The sequence below is a fragment of the Sinohyriopsis cumingii genome, chromosome 5, assembly GCF_028554795.1.
Source record: "Sinohyriopsis cumingii isolate HCF-2022 chromosome 5, ASM2855479v2, whole genome shotgun sequence".
NCBI classification, from domain to species: domain Eukaryota; kingdom Metazoa; phylum Mollusca; class Bivalvia; order Unionida; family Unionidae; genus Sinohyriopsis; species Sinohyriopsis cumingii.
Genome location: NC_142965.1, coordinates 9,595,656 through 9,619,727, shown reverse-complemented (window position 1 = coordinate 9,619,727; position 24,072 = coordinate 9,595,656). Strand labels below are relative to the sequence as shown.

The 24,072-nt window shown below is 37.2% G+C and overlaps 1 pseudogene; it reads right to left on the bottom strand.

Moving 5' to 3' along the window:
- LOC149798611 (uncharacterized) overlaps positions 1-23,713 on the bottom strand; it is a 48,641-nt pseudogene extending 24,928 nt beyond the window's left edge.
- Positions 23,714-24,072: the final 359 nt, after the last annotated feature.

Here is a 24,072-nt window from a genome sequence, read left to right as displayed (position 1 = left end):
CAATCATCATGCCGTTCTACGCCATTTGGCTGAGGCTTACTAATACGACCCCGACAACATGCGCAGCAAACGACGAGAAGCTTATGACGCTTTGTAACACAATCATGCCTTGAACCCCTTCGACTATCAGGAAGAAATGTTAACGTATTGACTAAACAATTTTGTTAAGGTACTAAAATAAAACCACTTCTGTTCAGAAAGTACAATCATTACCCCCGAGACAAAGAGGTATAGAAAACAAGCTACCATGCCATAACCTTTATTATTAGCGATACAATTATTGCCGTAGAAGGAAATCAATGACAGTATTCAGACAGTAATTGATTACCAACGCTTATTATGAGAAATGTATCCCATGAATTTGGGTCGACATGTGGTGTCTGTCTTAGTGACTTGTTTTCAGAGATTTTTGTTTGCCAGTCGATTCCTTGTGGACTTTTTACGATCCGTACATTCCGGGAGGAACCCTGTGTGAATGTGCCAAGTGTAGGGCCTCTAAGAACATTACAAACTATCCCCTAGGACACATTCGTCACCAAACATATTGTACATTGACATTTTTATATTCCACTTTGATCGATTTTATGTGTATTTTATCGATATATTTTAACCTTTGGCTCTTATGTATTTTTTTCTTTCTTGTTCAATTTAGAAAATGCTTTCATAATAAACGTCTCCTGAAAAAAGTATAAAAACTCTTGTCTTGTCTGTCTTCGTTTCAAAAGTGACATTCCCTCCACTATGGCTATCTCTGCTGTCTCTGTTCCCTCTTCTACCACTTTCAAAATCATCGACTAAAACTTAGATCGTGCCAGTTGGGAGGCCTTATATATTCGTCATCCCTTTAGCATGTTAATTTCTGGACCGGGCGGTTAAGTCAAAACCGAATTTGTCAAACGTTTGATCGAACATAAATATCATTTGCTCGATCGTCAACCTCAACGGATCGCGTGGTGTTACAAAGAGTGGCAATCGGTGTACAGCCTCCTGCAAGCACGTCAAGGTGATTCCATCGTGTTTGTGGAATGCATTCCTGGCGAAGACAACGGGATCTTGTCTGACCCGAGTCAAACTCGTCTGGTCATCTTCAACGACATGCTCGGAGAAGACGAAGAAGAAACTAAACTGGTTTACGCGCAAAGGACATCATCGTCATGCCAGTGTCATTTAGATCACACAACATTTGTTTCAACAAAGTAAAGGCCATGGCACTATCAATCTCAATGCTCATTACGTGGTCTTGTTAAAAATTCCTAGAGATAAATCGCAAAATGCAAACGTTAGCCAAACAGTTAGGATGCCAATCAAACCCCAAATCGCCTATTTACTCGTGGAATTTAAACCCACCGACCCTCACCCCCCGATTATTTGAAATTTTGTACCGATCTTTTTCACCACTGGCGTCAAGACGGAGTGCCTGTGGTGCACACGTCCCCGTCAACTTAAAAAAATATATAAAATGCCCGGACACTTTTGGTCTGTCCACACATCGTCAACATGACGTCCCTTCAGTCTCATATTCCCGTCAAATGTACTTGTGCCTTGTACGGCATCAGTCACAAAACAATTCCACAACTACGTGCTTGTGTCTTACAAGCCAGTTTCAGAGAAGTCTTACGATGGTTTACGGTAACAGCACGTCAGCTACTGCAAGGCGTCATTCGCATCCCTCTTCCAACCACAATGCGTTTTTGAGAGAACCAAAGTAGTCTTGATGCCACTATCCGATCACCGCATTGACACTCAAACACAAAAGCAAATTATTTTGAAACCTGGAGGTAGTGGTTCTCTAGGAGATGTCATCATTCGCTCTCTCTTAAATTGCGATCCCAATGCTCGTAAAGTCATTCTCAAGAAAAAGCCACTCACCGATCCAAATGTATCCAGAAAATAGAGCAGTGGTGTCAAGACCAGGTCACGACCCCAGGACAAATGTCCCCAGAAAAAGAAAAGCCCCAAGAAACGACCCCAGAAAACACCTTCTACTAGCAAGAAAGGTACTGCAGTGGTGACCGTGTCTCCAGTAACCTCAGATACTTCGACATCACTGTTGGTAGTGATCCAAGCCAAAGCCAATTTGACACCAGTCCTTCATAGGTTGATGAAAAAATGAAAATGTCTCCAGGAACTTCTCCTTCAGCGGTGACACCCTCCTCCTCTGTAGATGCCGAGGCAACTGCTCACTAAGTAACTGTCTCAAAAATCAAAGTCCAAGAGAGATCGGTTATGTTACAGAGTTTACTGGCTTTATCCATGCATAGAATTACTTGTGAACCCCTGCATGACGCGTGACGCCTGCCATCAAGTTGATAAGACGGAAAGACCATCAGTGGCGACGCATTCCACTGTAATAAGGACTGGGGAAAACGATGGGTATCAGTGTTTTGTGCTCCTGAACGCCAAACGATATCCCCTCAAAGAAGTGCACACTATCACCATCGTCGTTATTTAGTCTGAAAAGGAAAACGAAAAAGAAAAGGACAGTCTCGTCCTTGGACCCTGCATCCAAACAAACGCTTAGCTAAGCATCGACGTCTACACCTGAAAACACCCCATCGGCCAAAGAAAAAGAGGAGCGACCAAAGGGGAGGTTTCATGGACGATATATTCAGAGAGGTCATCAAAAAGACTGGTTACAAACCCTTCGACCTACTCTAAAGATACATCCGCAAAAAGTAAGATAAAAGGGTGTATGCCAAGTTATCGGCGTGAGTGTTTTTTGTTTATGTGTGCCCTGGAACAAAGATTTCACCCACAAGAAGCCATTCCCATTCTAAACCAAAAGGAAAGAAAAGGAAAGGACTGCCTCCTCGTCTAACCAACCATTGGGACGTTTTGTCCATTCTGTTGAAAACAACTCATTCAAACCGCCTCGAAAGACATCGTCGATACTGTTCTCGAATGGTGCCTGAATGTCTTGAAAGGAACGATACCATTGTCTCCACATCAGAAAGAATGCTTAGCAAAGCATCTAAAAGCTCTTCGCCAAATGGTCCAGAAGAAAAAACCGATCTGTTAAAAGAAAAAGATGTTAGTGCAACGCGAGTGATTTATGCACTTGTTGTTAGCACCCATGCTAAAAGCCACATTGGCACCACTTATTACAGGACTCGTTGGAGCTGAAGATCCACAAGGGATAGGTAAAAATATGAAGGATCAAGAAGATAAAAGAGACCTTTGGGGCCAAAAGGTCTCAAACGTGACCTTTGGAATCTGATGGAAGGAAGAAACCTGAATTTAGTGCCTTACAAATGATGAATGGAATTCCATCGTTGGCAAGAACAACGGATCCCGCATTTACCTAACAATCCTCATTTGACCGAGATGTCCAGTTACAACACGAATCGCTAATGTTGATTGATCTCAGCGATCTGTCAGAAACGTAAAAACCGCAACGGTACGGACAAGTGTTTCAGCGATTTCAACTCTTTTACCAGAAAGCTTTAGACGAAACAGCTACAGCGACTCTGAAAGATTTTAAGACCCTGATGAATGGTCCATCACCACTACCCCCAGAGACCAAGACAGAAAAAAGAGAACAAGAAGAGTTTCAAACTCCACCAGAAAAAGAATGCAAGTGAACAACACCACCCAAGAAAGTACGCAAGTTAACAACGCCACCTACATCCATTATTGATTGGATTAAATAGATGATGGCAACCCATTCTTCATCAGAAGATAAAAGCAAAGAAGTGAAGGCAGAAGTTAAACATGAACTGATTAACCCTGCTCAGACTTCCTCCTCTACACCTATTGCTCTTCAGACATGCAAAGCATTACAATGCAAGAAAATATCACACGAAAAAAAGAGCAGCATCATTGAAGAGTGGGTGACTTATTATCAAAAATAGAGAAGGTGTTAGCTAATATTTACTACGATCCAGCCCATCCTGTGGGATACGGAGGAGTTCAGAAATTGTATCGTGCTGCCAAAACCCGACTCAAAAGTGCCTGTTTACATCAAGTGCAACAATGGTTACAAGAACAAGCCATGTACATCTTACATAAACCCATTTAATGAACATTTTCCAAAAATGGCACCCGAGTGGAGGGCATCGAAAACCAATAGCAAGCCGATGTAGCTGATGTCTCTCATTTGGCCACCTACATTCGTGGCTACATATATTTGTTTTGTGTCATCGACGTCTTTTCCAAATTTGCATGTGTCGTGCCATTGACTTCCAAATCGAACATTGAGTTAGCGTGAGAACTCAAACTGGTGTTCAAACAAAGTGGTCGTCACCCTGTACGATGGGAAACCGACAAAGGCACCATATTTCTGAACCAAGCGTTCCAAAAGGAATCAAAGAAACGAGACATTCATTGTTTCACCATCGAGAATCCCGAAACCAAAGCCAGCATCGTGGAATGTTTTCAACGAACCTTGAAAGAACTCATGTGTAAATATTTTACTCATCAGCACACGTGATTGTCTCAAAGAAAGGTGAAGTGTTGACGCACTTTCGCCAAAGGTTACTTACCCAAGTGGACCATCGAATTGTTTCTTGTAATTGGACGAATGCGTTGTTGTCATCATGCCATCATAAATTGGAAGACATGAACGGGGAGGTGTTAAACAGAACTTTTTACTTACCCGAGTTACAACGTGTTACCAAAAAGGAAGACGAGGTGTACGATATCGAAAGTTTTCTCGATCGAAGAGCTCGTAAAGTTGGAAAACATCGTATCAAAGAAGTCAAAGTACGTTGGAAAGGATATCCTCCCACTTTTGACTCTTAGATCGACACTTCGCAAGTCATCGGCTATAAAAAGAAGTAATCATCATGCGCTTCAACACAGCCTCAACCACCACAGCCTTGACCACTCCTTCACCCAGTTCTACTGTGCTAGATCTACAAAGCAGCCCTTGTGGGAGTAATGTGGTGAAAGTGTGCCTGAAACGCAAATCGTCTTTTTCTGCCAAATCTTTGTGGTGTAATGTGTCGACGGTGCTGCCATTGCCAATTTGAATTTGCAACAAATAGACAAACAATTGTGGACCATGTTATTCAGCAGTTGCATCGGTTACCTTCAACTCATTCCTTTCCTGAAATGCTCTACCCGTAACAACGGGAGTCTTGCGACCAACGTCAGTCACCTTTCCAACAGTCACCACCAAAACAACCCCCCACAACAATCCTCTTTTGGACACTCCTCTGACCTCCAGTGACCCATCGGACAGCCGAATTCTAGAATTATAAATTACCAATTGTACTTAATTATACTCATTGACAGTTCCATGGATGTGTTTGCCCACAATATTTTATGCTGTTTCACGGCCAAATTGCCTCAGGCATCCAATTGGATCACGAAGTCTTTTGGGAAGTGGCTTTGGGCGAAATGATTCACGGAACAAAAATCAAAAATATCACTGAAAATCAAACCACTTTTGAGGTCGAAGTTCTGGACGAGCAAGAATACTTGAACGTAAACGAAACTGTAGATGCCTATATTAAACGACAAGTGTCCCCTACTACACCACGGTTTATATATATGTTCAATATATATATATATGCGTGCGTGTGTATCTGCGCTCGTATATTTATGTGTATGTGTGTTTGTGTACGCTCATATGTTTATGTGTATGTGTGTTTTTGTATGTGTGCGCGCTCGTACATTTGTGTGTGTATGTGTGTGTTTGTTCTTTTTAAACATAAAAAACTCTAATCACTTAACACAAAGAGTTTGATACTAGTGTCATTTAGTACAAAAATGTATTTAGGTTGGCACTCTCATGACATAGGTTAGTACTTTCATCACACCAATTTTTTGGGTAGGTGATATGGGTAGTTTTTGAGAGGGGATGTTTTCGTTCGTGTCCGTGCTTGAGACATATAAAGTGGAGCGCTCGTCATTCGTGCCATTCAAAATTGAATACAAAATGGCGACAAACCATTTGAAAAAGATGATGAGATTGCTAGAGATTGTGGACGACCTTTGGATGGTGGCGGAATGTTTGATAAGATTGGAATATGATGAATATAGTCACCAACGTCTCAAAGAAAGATAAACAATTTAAAGAAGATAAAGGAAAGGTTTAGAGAACTGATAAAGGAGTAAAATGTGGAGGAAAAGGATGAAGGAGATAGAATACAAATGAGAGCCTGGAACGAAAAGGAAGAGGAGAATGAGAAGAGGAAGAAAGAGGAGGAGGAGAAGGAAAAAGAGGACAAAATTGAGAAGAAGACAAAAAATGTTATGGAGAACTTAAGATGCTGGTGGAAGAAAAGGAGAAATTAGACAATATCAGATGTCCAAAGGCCCTCTTCAGGACCACTTCGCTGCCTCAGAGATGTTTACTCTCTTGACATATTGATGTATTTGTTTTGTGTTTGTATATTGATTTCTTTGTCTACTTCTATAAAGAATTTATATGACCCGACCCGCCAGGCGATGTTTGTGTATTTTTGTATGAACGGTCAGAAGTTCGTTCCCGCCAAGAGTTTTAGCCTTATAGCTTTTTTCCCCCATTGTCCCTGTTTCGCCATATTGAGGTCAGCCACTTGTAACATTATTGCCTGTGTCTAATACCGTGATGGCACCCCACCTGTTCCATTCCTATACAAATCCAACCTATGTTAAATTTCCCATTGACGCCAATTTTTGTATACCAATTTTTAACGTTAAATACCATTGACGCTAAAGTTGCCCCATTCAATACTATCATACAATACAGTGATTATCATACTTCACATGAAAACCAATTGACATTATCTCACAGTTTGCGTGAGTCATGTGACGGAATATATATATCTGCTGAGAATAGATGAAAATAAAACCTGAAACCAAAGCCCGAATCACTTTTGGAACAATATTGAATAAATTTCCAAAAGTAGGTCAGTCTTGTTTGATGCTAAACATCTTAGCTAAGCTACTTACTTCAGTAAAAAAAACAACATAGATAAGATACTTACTTTAGTGGAACATTTGGTATGTCTTTGAAAAAGCTGGATAAGTGGGGATTAATACGTTCAAAGACCGTCTTCCTGTACCTTTCCAAAATGAAGTCCTACATGAACAAATATGTCATTAGTATAAAAATAACATTATTTCTCAAAAATAGTATATATATATATATATATATATATATATATATATATATATATATATATATATATATATATATATATATATATATATATATATATATATATAGACAATACTATAAAAGGTGCAAAACTGTATCCAGTATATTACGAAGATTATTGCTTGTCAGGTATACTGGTCATTAACTCAAAGTCAAAGTCGAGAAACATTAGTTAAGTCAGAATTCGGAATAAATAGCGATAAACTATATCTCTGTGACATTAATTGATGAAAGTCTAATTACGATCTCTTTACTGACACATTTCATAACTCTGAGAGTTACCTCTCTTTGGGTGTCCATGGCAACAAAACTCTACTGATGACGACGTTCTTACTTTGTCTGAAGAACTTAACTCTTAAATATAGCCTCAAACAATTTATTATTGCTTGCGTAGATTTTAACATTATAATATATAAAATCTCAGTAATGGGAGAAATAGGCCGATAATGCTATAGAGCTTGTTATCAACGCAGAATTCAAATTAAATTATTCTTTAAAAGATGATGTTTAAAAGGTTGAAGGATACATGCTCTAGCAAGCTGATGCCAAGAAGAGACATCACAGGGGAAGTCTTTGTGTTACGTCGAAAATAATAATGTAGTCTTTTGAAGTTTATTTAAAAAGATCGAAACATATGACTTTAGGTACCAACATACGTTCTTCACGCCCAAATATCGTTTTCATTGTTATCATTACACTATATGTGCATATATTCTTTGCAAGTATGCCAGTATAAATTCACTTTTACTAGGTGACTTAAATCATGAATTGTTATGCACAGATAACTGTCTCTCTTTGCGATGTATGTCATATCATCAACTTCATCTGCACTGTGATAGTTCACTTAGAGAATCAACGATTATCGACAAAAACAGACGGCAAATGAATGTCTGAAGAAACTGAAAGAGTTCATTTTTATAGTGATAATAAAACATTTCCAGTTAGGAATAATACATCTCCTAATATGTCAATTATTGGTAAATCTGGTACTTACTGAATCGTTTGAATAGAATCGATCATCGTTACGGAGACTGTCGAAAAATCCCTTCACTTAACCACTGAATCCCAGTTCCCTCACAGTCTACAACAAGGAAATGCAAATAGAAGGTTTATGACATTAAATTGTTTATTTCTTTGTTTTATTCTGCAGTTGAAGCAAAATGTGACTAACTTAAAACTAGGGAGTGACCTTTTTTGTCTAGCTACAAGATAACATACTAGCTTCAATCATATGGTAATCTGGTAAAGCAAGATTGTACCTTGAACTGTATTTCATTTTAGAAAAAAACACAGAAGCACGTAATCCCAGTTTGTTTACGGTCTGCAACAAGGAAATGCAGTAAGGAGGATTAAAGGCACTTATTAATTTGTTTTATTCTGCGATTGAAATTAACTGTGTCTGGATTAAGATTTGGAGTTACCTTTATTTGTCTAGATGAGATATATAATATACTCACTTTAATCATATTGTAATTTTGTAAAGCGAAATCTTACATTGGACTGTATTTCTTTTTAGAGGGTCATATTGGACTACATCTGTCGAAGAAAAGGATGCCACAGGAATAACATGTGTTAAGTTTGCAAGTTTGTGTTATCCTATAAAACTGTCGTTTGTCAATCGGTAAAAATCATTACTTTGCCCTCCAAGAATTATTAGACGACACAAAAAAGTTCAAAACATGAAAGGGTGACAACAAAATCGTGGAGAGCACCCTCGCAACATTTTCTCAATAAAATATAAGGCGTGAATATAAAAGTTTTGCATGGCCTGAGTGTAAACAAATTGTTCACTATTTGTACATGATCTATTAATAAATAAATCACTTATCGACACAAAAGGCCTAACATTGCTATTACTTTGCTTACATGTAAAGGTGACTTTTGAATTCAGTTTACGTCAACACATGACACACTGTATCCAACAAGCACAAAATCATTTAAGGACTCAATGCTGCTTCCCTTCAGGGGTTTGGGAGTCAGTCACTATAAGGTACATGCCCCGGTAAAAGCCTTCTGTGTTCAGTACTGCATGTCTCAACAGACCCCACATTTTAAACCTGAATTGATCTATAAACAACAGTGGAGTTGTCTGGCGCTTACCGTCAGACTTCGAACCCCATGGCTAAACGTTTAAGTAGCTATTGGCGCTTGAGGTTCTCGAGGTGTGTATTATGGGTCAGAAAGGGAACGTGTCCTTTTATAAATCACGAGTACCTAAAGACCCCGTATATTGGACCCAGCAGGGTACATCTCCGCACAAATGGAAAGGTTGTGCTCTCACACCTCTCCTCGAATGCATTTCTCCTGCAGTAATATAGCGTGTTCTTAAAGTACCCGTTGATTCTGACCCGTTTTAATAAGTTTCACGACATTTTCATCCAAACAAGATCGTCTTTCGTCATATGTCTTTTACTGACATTGTGCTAGAAATGCTAAGCGAAAAAGTTAAACATTGCTTCGATGATGTATGCTGTTGGTACATAGTCTTCGGACGGTCTCGAAATGCATACACACCTATAACTTAATAAAGTGTATCTTTATTTATCAACAGTGAAAGCGGGGAAATAAGAAGAATACCCGGTTCATATTCTCTGAGATCCTTTCCACCTCCTTTAAACCAACAGCATGCACCTCCTCGGGAGTCATGTTAAAAGATAGGTGCCATCGGAGACATGCCCGATAGTAGTTGTGGGTAGGATCCCACGCCATTATGCCATATGACTGCCGTGTCTGCGGCATGTAGTCCTGTGTTAATAATAACAATAATAATAATAATAATGATAATACTGATACTAAACATAATAATAATAATAATAATAATAATAATAATAATGGAGAGAAAAGTATAAAGCAATAATCGTAACTTATATGCAAGGAGTTCAGCTTAGAAACAAAGAAGAAAGAAAATAGACCTCGTTCATTTATTAGTAGAACCTTGTTTAATATGTGTTGAATCTGACAAAATATACTTCAGTATTGTACTTAATATTAGAAGTAGTAAACTGGTTTACAAATGTCACAGTTTCGAGTGCTAATTTTATAAGATTGTGAAAATGATACTATGTGAAAATGATACTATCACCTGTCATTGTCTACATAAATTGTTCGTACGATTAAAATCAATTACACTGTTTATAATGTTGCCTTTATCTGTTCTCTGTACACGAGTAAATACATAAGTAATAAGTGAACAAAATATGTGCCATTAACAAATGTAGATTGCCGATGAAAGTCTCGAAACCCCTGCTTGTCCTTTCATCAGGGATTTCGTGCCCTCGTTTTCATAATAAAAGGGAACGGATACTATTGGTGGCGTACATGGTGGTTTTCCAATCCCTGTGTATGTTAGTCCATGGATATACTAGGTACTCTTCGTCGAACGTAAGGGACATCAGGAACTAATTAAGTGCAGTGATCTGACCTAAGAACGAAATCTTCACAATGATTATTGTGATCACACTGGAAGCGCTCAGAGTAATACCGTACAACCTAAGAGAAAACCTGTGGAAACTGAATATATAATAGAAACCAGACTCACTGCGACACTCCCCACTCCTTTGGACAGCAAGAATACTACACATAGTTCTAGCACACCATATGAAGTGGTTTGAGCTCAGCATAAGAATAGAAAGGTTTAATATGCCATTGATAGGGATGTAAAGGAGGAAACAAAAATCGTCTGAGTAGACGTGTGTATGACCATCATGAAGATTTTGATGTTGGTTGACAATTATGAACTAAGACTACTACAAGGCCAACATGTCTTTTTTAACTTCACTTTTTGAAATGGTGAAAATTTAATTTATTTTAAAAGAATGATAATCATATAGAGGGTAATTTTTGGCGCAATTATCTGGCAATGGGATAGAAAGATAGATACATAGAATGACAAAAAGAAATACATACGTTGACAATATAATTCTTGATCTTTCTAAAAGCGTTGATATATGTCTCTACCGCTTGTCTTCCTCTCTTTCGAAGGCTGACCCTATATAGGATATCAAACATCATGTTTTAAAGCCGTGTTTTAAAAACAGGACAAATCATGGCACCCAAATACAACGTATCTAAATAATAATACAAATAAGATTATTGAGATACCGGGAGGATAAGTATGACATAAACGACTTCTTACTCCCAGAATGGGATATTGAGGCACATTGACATGTTCACATTACCTGCTATTAAACGACGAAGAAATATTAAAATATATTTACTTTTCATACTTATCACCAGTTTCTCATTCGCAAAACTATTCTGGGAAAGCAACCGAATTCTAAGATAGCAGGGAATTTCGTTTGATCTTCAACATGTACAGGAAGTTCATCGCTGTTTTGTAAACAATAAGTTTCAAAAACCAGAAATACCATGAGCATTCAGGTATGCGTTTTCCTACGTCATTGCGATCTATAAGATATTTAACAAAACATAAGATTAGACGTGTGTTAACGGTCCAAATTAGAGTAAGTTTCTTTACTTTTCCAGTATATTCTTTAAAAAGAAGAAAGAGATTAATCTTGTTTTCAGGCAATGTTGCGACAAGTATATACCAATAGTCATTCAGCCATATTGTGTTATAGTATAAAAGTGTCAATAACACACCATGTATGAGAGGAAGTGATTTTTGTTTTATTATTTTATATATAAAAGTACATAATTATATTTTATGAAATAGTTGCTTGAATGGCGTGTTCTATTTTAGTATTAACTTCATCTGTCATCTTCCGGAATCAGCGAGTTTTCCAAGGTATCCTTGAAAGGTCTATAAGATTGTGACTGAGTCGGGTCATCAAATAGTGCTCCATCTATTTGCCCTGGCACTTTTCTCTGAAATAGTGCACGTTGTATATGATCTATAGTTCTTCATATTAATAATGAAAAGGCCATGTTTGGATGTGACACTTGAGCAATAAACCGGAATGTAGTGAGCGTTACTTGTGTTAGAGATACTGCATTCTTACATACATTTGTATTGAATACCACTGATAGTCAGGAGTTACAGAGCGCAGAAGAAGAAAAACACATCTGTAACATTACCCTTTCCATTAAACAAAAGACCAGCTAGGGTCAGTTGATTTCCATTACCGTATAATGCGTTTAGGTTGCAGAAAACCTTTAGGTACTTCCACATAAATTATAGTTATAGTTGAGAGATATACCAATCAAAACCACAGGGGTGGGCGGGCATCTGATGTACATTGTGCAGATAATTTTCAAGACTTATAATTAATGCGACTTACCACTGACACGTTATGAAGTGTTCTGTTGAGTTGAACTGCAAGCTGGAAACTTTCAATTATTTCATCTATCTGAAAACGAAATAAAAAAAAAAAAACATATCGTTCACAGATATTCTTCCACATATCCAGTCATGAGCTGATCAATGCCACATCCGACAATAGGACCTTTCTTAGTCCTTCTTCTTTATCTATCTATCTATCTATCTATCTATCTATCTATATATATATATATATATATATATATATATATATATATATATATATATATATATATATATATATATATATATATAGAGAGAGAGAGAGAGAGAGAGAGAGAGAGAGAGAGAGAGAGAGAGAATTATAAATAATTATAAATATACATCTGACAGAATGGAAAGTGCTATCCCTGGATTCATATAGAACAATGCTTGATAACTGTAGGCAGAATTAATATTTTAATACAAATAATACTATCATACAGGTTGGAGAATTTTAAATGTGCATAAAACACCGATTGAGTAACATCATTTTTTGTGATGTGTGCTTAGTTGTGAGGGAATATGGGCTCGTGTGTGCAGGTAAGGCGATGGGTGCCATTTACCCGTGGACTTGGGTTCCAAATCTCCGTAGAGTACGATTTAAAACTTCCCTAACCTGTATGATAGTATTATTTGTATTATATATATATATATATATATATATAGATATATATATAATGAAACTGCATTAGATCCTGTTTTATGAAATACGTTTCCGCTGCGAATATTCCACGTACTCTCTTTATCCAACATATCTTTGAATACACGACATTGTATATTGATTTTATTAATGCAGACGAGGACCTTCTTGTACCATGTACAGTGTTTTAATTTTTATTTGGTTTGGAACTTGCATAAATTTGAGAAAGTGTGTGTGTGTGTGTCTGTCTGTCTGTCTACTGCTAACTTAATTAACCGATTCAAAGTATGTTCTCTGTGATGTTGCTGAATGCAAGGATTAGTACAACTATGTCATTAGATAATCATAAGGTAATGTTATGAAACTATTTGGATGCATTTATCAACATATATCTGTATTCGACGTACCTGCCTTTGCACAAGGTGCAAGCGAACTATATAGTTCTCGAAGTCCCCTCTGGTTGCTGATGATGCCATTATCGGACGACCCGACAGGTGTATACCACTCAAAAACGACATAGGATTCAGTGCTCCGTATCTGAAAAACAAGTAAGTGCCAGGTACGTAAGTTATAGAATAATCACATGAGACTGATGAAGGTGATTACCAGAAAAATACATCAATAATTTCTGCTCAATGTGCAAAACAAAATAAAAGTTCAAAACACAGCTGCTCGAATCATACTCAGAGTACCACGATCAGAGCACACCTCCCCGCTGCTCTGTACCCTACACTGGCTATCCATTCGATCCAGAATCAAACACAAAATTTGTTCTTTGTGCTATGTTTCACTGTCGGACTCTAGTCCAACATACCTATCCGACCTCACCCATGTGTACACACCAGCAAGATACTTACGCTCCTCACCTGACAATCGTATACTCATTATTCCCACTATGAAAACAAAGTCATATGGACAGCGTTCTTTTGCATACCAGGGCCCAGAAACGTGGAATGAATTGCCCACTGAACTTAGACATAAAGACATAGTGATCACATTCAAGAGGGCTCTCAAAACTCACTTATTTCGACTGCAAGAACAAACTTAAAGACCTAATAATGTTTCCTACCTGAAATTTTCTCAGCAAGTTTTTTATTTTTTAATGTTTTTCTAATTTCATGGTGTTTGTTTTTGTAATAATATTATTATATTTTTTTATCTTATAGGTGTTGTGTAATGTTGTAAAGCGTTTAGGGCTTCTAAAGATTAGGCGCTATACAAAGTCCTCCTCATTATTATCATTATTATTATTATTATTATTATTATTATTATTATTATCATTATTATTATTATTATTATTATTATTATTATTATTATCGAAGGAATGTGTAGACTTTTACAGAACCACATTATCGAACTTTTCTAATTACTTTAAAAAATATGGGTCCGTGCTATTGAAAATGGTCTGCAAACCTTGATTGTCATTAATGGGAGTTATGTTCTCATTCTAATGGGTCTTTTATTGAATCTATTCGTTTGTGTATGTTTTCTTTTACAGTTTGCTTATTAAAATGTCATAATAATTTTCTGGTTGTAAACGTAGAAAAGAACTTTTCAATTTTTTTATCAGTTTCTTTGGAATCGGTAAATAAGGTATCGAAGACTTCAAGATGCATTGATTTTAGCACCAGTAGTTTAATATACGTTTATTATGTTTATACTATTTGACCTTATTTTGCGTAATCATGATTTGCCTGCTGTGGGTGATCCTAGAAAATTATATCTGTTGTGCAATAGGACAGTATGGAAACATGGCATATGCCAATAACACAGCGTTAGAGACTATTGCAATCTTGTTTTCTCCCAGTAGTACGAATGTGTTCATGTACCACGTGCTAATGTCACTCACTACCAAACTGAACAAGAATTCAAGTTCCTCCTGTGGCTATGATCTTCACTTTTAAAAGCACTACTATTGATTTTCTTTCATATATTTAAATGTGATACAGAGTTTCCAACTTGTATAATATTCTGGACTAGTTATTCATTTAAATATCCTTTAAAAACGTGTTTCGGGGTAAATTTCAAATAAAACAGCCTCCAAACAATTCTAATTGTGAATCAAATAAAGAAAAGGAATCATTCACTATGAATGAGATTTTATTATGTTTCTCCCATTTCGTAACTTAAATTTTCTTGTATGCGCCGTCTCGTTGTTTCTGTTTTGTTTTTTATTTTCCCTAGGGTAATTTCAACACATAGGTTTGAGAAGCTGGTACTGACCTTGACCACTCCGACCCGTCAAGAAACGTCTGCAAATTATCATACATGATGTCGTAGTTGACCTGGTCAGCCCTGGCCAGTTCTATACGGCTGATATTGTTAAGCCTGACAAGAAATTTTCTAGTTGTGTCCTGTCATGAAAAAATAGAGTATTGTTTCCCATATCCGCAGTTGAAAAACAAAATGAGAAATGTCTCTAAAATGAAATTTACAATGACAAACAAAGCTGCATTCGTATCAAAATAGCTAAATATTTTCATGCCAAAATTACTTCCTTTATGGACCATAACTGCCATTATGGTCTGAAGCTATTTTCTAGGTAATAAAATAATTCAAACAAGAAACTTAATAAAATACGGTACCTGATTCTTTCTGCATTTTCTACACTAAAACAACATGTTCAAGTTCTGCATATTGGGCAGAAAAAGATCAAAGCATTGCTGTACAATATGTGACCTTCAGCTCAAAAAGTATTAAGCGAGCACGTAGCAGAGTGAATAGTCTTAGCCTCACAATTACTCAATGAAAGCATAGAACCCATCAAAGGCTTTAGCCTTACCCTCAGAATCACTCATTCAAAGCATAGAACCCATCAAAGGCTTTAGCCTTACCCTCAGAAACACTCATTCAAAGCATAGAACCCATCCAAGGCTTTAGCCTTACCCTTAGAATCACTCATTCAAAGCACAGAACCCATCAAAGGCTTTAGCCTTACCCTCAGAAACATTCATTTAAAGCACAGAACCCATCAAAGGCTTTAGCCTTACCCTCAGAAACACTCATTCAAAGCACAGAACCCATCAAAAGCTTTAGCCTTACCCTTAGAAACACTCATTCAAAGCATAGAACCCATCAAAGGCTTTAGCCTTAGCCTCAGAATCAGTCATTCAAGGCATAGAACCCATCAAAGGCTTTAGCCTTAGCTTCACGATCACTCATTCAAAGCAGAGAACCCATCAAAGGCTTTAGCCTTAGCATCAAAATCACTCATTCAAAGCATAGAACCCATCAAAGGCTTTAGCCTTAGCATCAGAATCACTCATTCAAAGCATAGAACCCATCAAAGGCTTTAGCCTTAGCTTCACGATCACTCATTCAAAGCAGAGAACCCATCAAAGGCTTTAGCCTTAGCATCACAATCACTCATTCAAAGCATAGAACCCATCAAATGCTTTAGCCTTAGCTTCACAATCACTCATTCAAAGCAGAGAACCCATCAAAGGCTTTAGCCTTAGCTTCACGATCACTCATTCAAAGCAGAGAACCCATCAAAAGCTTTAGCCTTAGCTTCACAATCACTCATTCAAAGCAGAGAACCCATCAAAGGCTTTAGCCTTAGCCTCTCAATCACTCATTCAAAGCATAGAACCCATCAAAGGCTTTAGCCTTAGCCTCAGAATCACTCATTCAAAGCATAGAACCCATCAAAGGCTTTAGCCTTAGTTTCACGATCACTCATTCAAAGCATAGAACCCATCAAAGGTTTTAGCCTTAGCATCACAATCACTCATTCAAAGCATAGAACCCATCAAAGCCTTTAGACTTAGCCTCAGAATCACTCATTCAAAACATAGAACCCATCAAAGGCTTTAGCCTTAGCTTCACAATCACTCATTCAAAGCAGAGAACCCATCAAAGGCTTTAGCCTTAGCTTCACGATCACTCATTCAAAGCATAGGACCCATCAAAGGCTTTAGCCTTAGCATAGCCTTAGCCTCAGAATCACTCATTCTAAGCATAGAACCCATCAAAGGCTTTAGCCTTAGCTTCACAATCACTCATTCAAAGCATAGAACCCATCAAAGGCTTTAGCCTTAGCATCACAATCACTCATTCAAAGCATAGAACCCATCAAAGGCTTTAGACTTAGCTTCACGATCACTCATTCAAAGCAGAGAACCCATCAAAGGCTTTAGCCTTAGCTTCACAATCACTCATTCAAAGCAGAGAACCCATCAAAGGCTTTAGCCTTAGCCTCTCAATCACTCATTCAAAGCATAGAACCCATCAAAGGCTTTAGCCTTACCCTCAGAATCACTCATTCAAAGCACAGAACCCATCAAAGGCTTTAGCCTTAGCCTCGGAATCACTCATTCAAAGCATAGAACCCATCAAAGGATTTAGCCTTAGCATCACAATCACTCATTCAAAGCATAGAACCCATCAAAGGCTTTAGCCTTACCCTCAGAATCACTCATTCAAAGCACAGAACCCATCAAAGGCTTTAGCCTTTGCCTCAGAAACACTCATTCAAAGCATAGAACCCATCAAAGGCTTTAGCCTTAGCCTCAGAATCACTCATTCAAAGCATAGAACCCATCAAAGGCTTTAGCCTTAGCTTCACAATCGCTCGTTCAAAGCAGAGAACCCATCAAAGGCTTTAGCCTTAGCATCACAATCACTCATTCAAAGCATATAACCCATCAAAGGCTTTAGACTTATCATCACAATCACTCATTCAAAGCATAGAACCCATCAAAGACTTTAGCCTTACCCTCAGAATCACTCATTCAAAGAACAGAACCCATCAAAGGCTTTAGCCTTTGCCTCAGAATCACTCATTCTAAGCATAGAACCCATCAAAGGCTTTAGCCTTAGCCTCAGAATCACTCATTCAAAGCATAGAACCCATCAAAGGCTTTAGTCTTAGCTTCACGATCACTCATTCAAAGCAGAGAACCCATCAAAGGCTTTAGCTTTAGCATCACAATCACTCATTCAAAGCATAGAACCCATCAAAGGCTTTAGCCTTAGCTTCACGATCACTCATTCAAAGCATAGAACCCATCAAAGGTTTTAGCCTTACCCTCAGAATCACTCATTCAGAGCATAGAACTCATCAAAGGCTTAAGCCTTAACCTCACAATCGCTCATTCAAAGCATAGAACCCATCAAAGGCTTTAGCCTTAACCTCACAATCGCTCATTCAGAGCATAGAACTCATCAAAGGCTTAAGCCTTAACCTCACAATCGCTCATTCAGAGCATAGAACTCATCAAAGGCTTAAGCCTTAACCTCACAATCGCTCATTCAGAGCATAGAACTCATCAAAGGCTTAAGCCTTAACCTCACAATCGCTCATTCAAAGCATAGGACCCATCAAATGCTTTGGCCTTAGCCTCTCAATCACTCATTCAAAGCATAGAACCCATCTAGGGCTTTACGAAATGTAAGACAAAAAATGACCCTCTCCCAAAAGAATAATTCAGCTACGACTATAATGCATATCTTGTAATGTCACCGTAACCACGCTGTCAAAGGGAGAAAAGATCTTGTCGCAGAATGACGTAAATTTAGTAATGCTTCAACATAAGCACGAAGAATATCAAGGGGTTAGGAAATATAAACCAATAAGAAAACTGTAACTCAAAATATATAACTGAAACCTTGACCCTACGGGTAAAGAGGATAGCAAGTACGTATTTTCATAACAAGTCATGGAAAGTATGATCAGAATATATCACGCGGTTAAAGAAGTGTATGCAGATGAGAACTTGACAAAACCTCAACAAGCATTTTTAAGATACCGATGCAGTGATTCAAGCATTCTTGTAAAGTGTGCCATGTTGACCCCATGGTCAAAAGGTCAAAAAAGGTCGAGGAAATAAGTGAAGCAAGGAACTGTCGTGGGCTAAAAAGGTAGGTGTGTGTTTTTGAATACATGTTTTAACTATCGTTATCAACTTCTGGGAACAACATATTATTATCAATTATACAACTATTGATTCAAGAGAGAAATTATTTTCTTATTTTGATGAAGACGCTTTGTATCTACATGTGAGGCAATGGAATAAAACATACGAATTTTGACGTGGTCCATTAGTTGACATTCTCAATATTGTATCCAATGTTATTGGAAATGTAAAATTATCTTCGTGCTTCCGCTGTCCAGTTGATGAGGCAGAAAGTTCAACTATCCCTTGTATATTAGAGTGCTAACGGCCACACTCCCACTCAATGGACAAAACTAACGTCTCAAGATGGCTTGACGTACATCTTGCTGGTATGGGGAAACAACATGAAAATTTCCCAGATGTTCATGGCGATCTAGTCCAAATAATGCATACTGCTAATGACAAACACCAACTGTGTTTTCAGGCAGACTACCTGGCAATGGAGTAGTCACTAAAAAAAGATTTAACATTAAATGCCAAATTAAACGCTTACCCGCCTAAGAAAGCCTCAAAATCTATTTCAGGCATAAAAGAGCAACTTTTACCACTTCCTGTAATAATACGACTGTTACTAAACATACTATTTCCGATTTTGCTAAAGAGAGATTTAAGAAATGAAGGCTTTTATCTTTCATTTAAATTACATGTAACCACAATTCATTAAAAGAAAACTGTGCAAAATGCACTCATCGTCTATCATAAACATTGCATATGACGCATTACGCACAGGGATTGGGGTTTATTGCCTCTTAGTGTGGAGAAATAGGAAAGCAAAAACCTTGAGGACTGAAATAAGTCATCGTTCGACAGGTGCTTCCACACATACTAATCAAGACTTTTACTTACATATTACAAGAAACATTGCTAAACAGGACAATGACTAAAGTTGATCTTTATTCCTGATGTTAAACGTGTTTATAAATTTATAGAAAAGAAAGATAAAAATGACTATGAGAAAAGGTCTTACAAATTAAATAAAGTCAACGCTCTATTATCTACCCATTACGACGGAACCGTTTTGAGAAAACATAGAAGAAATGTTGGCTTTTCAAATGACGCTAGGGAAACATTTCAGTTTGAATCACTAATTGTTAATTACCAATTTATTGCGGACATGCTCCGTACCGGAAAATATTGAACATGTTGAGATCACCAATTGGTAAAGAAGGTTTACGTCCAAATTAATGTTCATAAATGTTTCCAACTATTTTCATTATGCCTTGGCAAAGAAGGGCGTACAAAAGATGATGAATCATTAGGTCGATACAACATCTGTTATGTCACTTGTTCAGAACTGATTTCAAAACAATATCATTTCTGGTTCTTAAGATGAAAAATAAGTAAAAACACATCCGTCCAAAATCACAGGAATAAATATATTGTCAATCAATTGACCAGAGCAACTCTAACTGATTTTCTCAGCAACTTTGTTCGAATTCCTCACTGGATCAGCCTGGATAAATTTCTTTAGTGTGTCCTTGGGTAAGACGCTTTACTCCTATTGACTTGATAGTAAATAACTTTCTTGTGCTGATGTGCTGTAAAATACGAACCAATATAAACTCTCAGCAACTTGAGGCATCAGTTGAAGAGTAAGATCAGTAATTTGTCCTGTTTGCGTATTACTTATGGAAGTAATCAGTGCCATCTACCTTTGGAAGCTGATCAACAAGAATCAGACATGAGAAGGTTGATGGATATTTATCATTAACTATGTTAATTGCCCACCCTAGAACGGAAAAAGAAATATTAAAAATATATGACAAAATTGCTACGAGCGAGGTTAAAATAACGTTTGTACATAAAAATACAAAATATAAATTAATTGCTGCAGCGTGTTTCGAACTGGAGACATCTTGTTTGACATGCGTTGCACACAGAAAGATCGACGAATGCAGGTGTTTATAGATAAAATGATGAACTGAAATAGATTTACGTTTGTATGACACGATGGCAATCACTTCCTGATCGACCTATCCCTAAAATGACAAAAGTTAACTTTGTGCAGATGGTATCCAGATATACCTGACTAATCAACACAAAAATACAAGGGTGTAAGCCAAAAAATCTTATCTACCTCAAGTGGTATTGGCTCAGTGGTACTATGAAATGTTGTGTCAAAATGTTCTGCATTGAAAAAATGTAAAATCTGCTATAATGATCATCTGCTTATGGCTATCATAGAATATCTTGGCTCTGCGTTTAATACGTTTACTGCCATAGCACTTAAACGGATTCGGGACAGACTTATTAACTCAAAAGTGTACAGACATACGAACGTACGTACGAACAAACGTTTTGAGCTAAACTTTATGACGGATTTCACTAGTTTGAGAAAAGTTTGATTGGCCAGTACGGTTATTTTGAAAGAAACAAGCCAGTACGATTATTTTGAAAGAAACAAGTATTAAACAGGAGTATACTTCTAACTTTCAATATTAAATTATTTGCTGCACATGATAAATCTTGATAAATTTCTGACAGATTACTGTTGGCTAATTAGAGCTGAGCTTCATGTTTCCTTTCAGGACCATGGACACTGAGAAATGAAAGGCGGCTTCACATCTGAGGCAACACTGTTTTATTAAAAAAAACACTTACCCCCAAAAGACAGAAGTTTAGTGGAACTTGTCTAAGTGACAAATCATTCTGCACGGGAATGTACTTTATAGCATGGTTTGGAAACTGATGGGTATTCACAGACCAATGCACGGGCCAAGAGTACGTACTGTGCCTAAAGCCCGAAGAAAAGTACTTTTCGGATAACTCGGATGATTTCATTTTAAATATTGACATGAATTTAAGAGACTTTTATCCAATAAAAATTGCCAATTGCACGATTTGAACATCACGCAACACTACATTGTAATCTTTGCCGAAGCATTGACGACTGTTCGCTTCATCTAACATCTTGCCATTCAATTTTATTTTCACGTTAAAGTTGATAATTTTGACCTTTATCAATACGTAACAGTTTTCTATTCATTCAATAACTTAGATCAGTTTATAAAAGGTTGTGAATTCCACCACTGAACAAACACTACGTTGGACAACTCTAACTGACCGCTTGTTGCTTTCATGATTAGTTTGCAATGAAGGTACGGAGGTTAAAGAGTCCCAAGCAGTTCTGCAGGGGGGTGCACTACGTTGTCATTATACATTTTCAGTCCTGACTCCTGGTCTCTCTGCAATTTCTAATGATAAACAGACGTTACCCGTCAACAATATTAGCATGATGTCTACAACAATCCCTTTGGTTATCATGCGTTGATGCTGCTGTTGTTTATAATATAATTTGTACTTATATTCCAACAGGAGAAAGTGAAGTGCCTTCCATTTTCTATATTTTCATGCACTAAATCAGATTCAGGCATAGTGCTTTGCAGTGCCAAATTGTTTGTTTCCTTTTGTATATTCCAATGTTTAAGTGATTGTACTGAAGAAATATTTGATTGTCTTTGGTTTTTCATTAAACCGATACAATTTGGAATTACATTTCCAGAATTATTATATTAAATACAAAAAGAAATAACGTTGATAAAGCGATGTGAATATTTAAATCGTTGTATACACTAACTGTAAGCTGAAACCGATTGGCATAGAAATTAGCTGGTATTTAGCAATGGATGACGTGCGTTTTAGTCCGTAAATTTATAAGTTACAAGAAAACTGGAGGCTTAATCTGATTCCGAATTAACTTAGTGGTTGTATCTGGGGGGTAGAGAGGAAAAAACCTTCCTGCATTAACTTAGTGGTTGTATCTGGGGTGTAGAGAGGAAAAAAATTTCCTGCAGTTATGACTGATTCCTCATACACTGTAGCATGTTTCCAGAGGTAGCTAAGACAAAACAACTGTAACGAATGTCCCCTCCTATTGCAGTGACATGTGAACCGCACCTGTTCATTTTAATAAATCGAATGATGAACTATACTCATGCAGATCTTATTGGTTTTTATATATACTTCAAGTCTCGACAATTATTTCAAAAACTTTTGAGTACAACATATTTCTGATCATAGGCACTCAAAGTTACTTTTTCTGTGAAACTCGCTATGCTTAACAACTGCGTAGCAAGGGCAGCCTATATTTCTGAGCCTAAATTTTCACGAAGGTTTTCGCTGCTGCTCTCGATCCCAAGCTCTTTTTTAAGTCTGTAACTACACGTTGACTACCCATACAACTGGGAATATCTGGTTTATATACAAAACGTACAAAACAGGTATAAGGATTTTAAACTTACTCAAGTTCAGTCATAAGTACAAAATCCAACATGTTTATTTCTTATCGTCGTTTTTGGATGCATCTTACACAACTGGGTATCGATACGGAGAGAACAGTCAGCAACAAGGATTACAAGTCTAAAAATAGCAATCAAGTGCTTACTGTGGGCAATTGCTTCATCCAACCCAATATTTTCATGCACGTCGTGACAAGATAATAACACGTGACAGCTAATTGCAGTATTGCCTTAAACTGTCAGATCTACAGAATAACACTGCAAAGTACCTGTTTGTGAACTGTCGAAATAGAAAAGAATAATTTTAACTACATCTTTTAATCTTCACGCAAGAGGGTACAGGAGTATGCTCATGAATGGCTTATAAATTGTGTCTGCTTACAATGGTCTGGATGTTCTAAAGCAGAATTGTACCGTCAGACAAGGACCTGAACAGACTATATATAGGTAGAAACTTACCCGTCTGACATCAAATTGTGAGACATTGTACGTTTCGATTCTGTCGTTGTATCTGTAGATACCAATATAAGTAGAGAATGATGGATTCTCCGACATCCACCAGTCCCAGAATTCCTTCTGAAGGCTCTTCATATCACCGACTGCATTTCCTTCGAAACGGAGAAAAAATACGATTTCCTTTTCTTATATATATATATATATATATATATATATATATATATATATATATATTAAATTTTGAATTTTCGAAAATTATTTCCGTATAGAAAAATGTAATATTGTCCAATGAATCAATAATAATAACATGTTCCATGAAATGCCGTTGGTTTCTAAGTGGAAAATGTAAAGTCAGCAAAATGATAAAACAGGAAAAATCCGGTGTTTTACTATCTTACTCCTCAGTTTACTGAATCAATTTTGTAAAGGTTTGCTAATGAATAATGAAGACATATCGCAATTTAATTATCACAGAACCACGCACTGACTCTGCC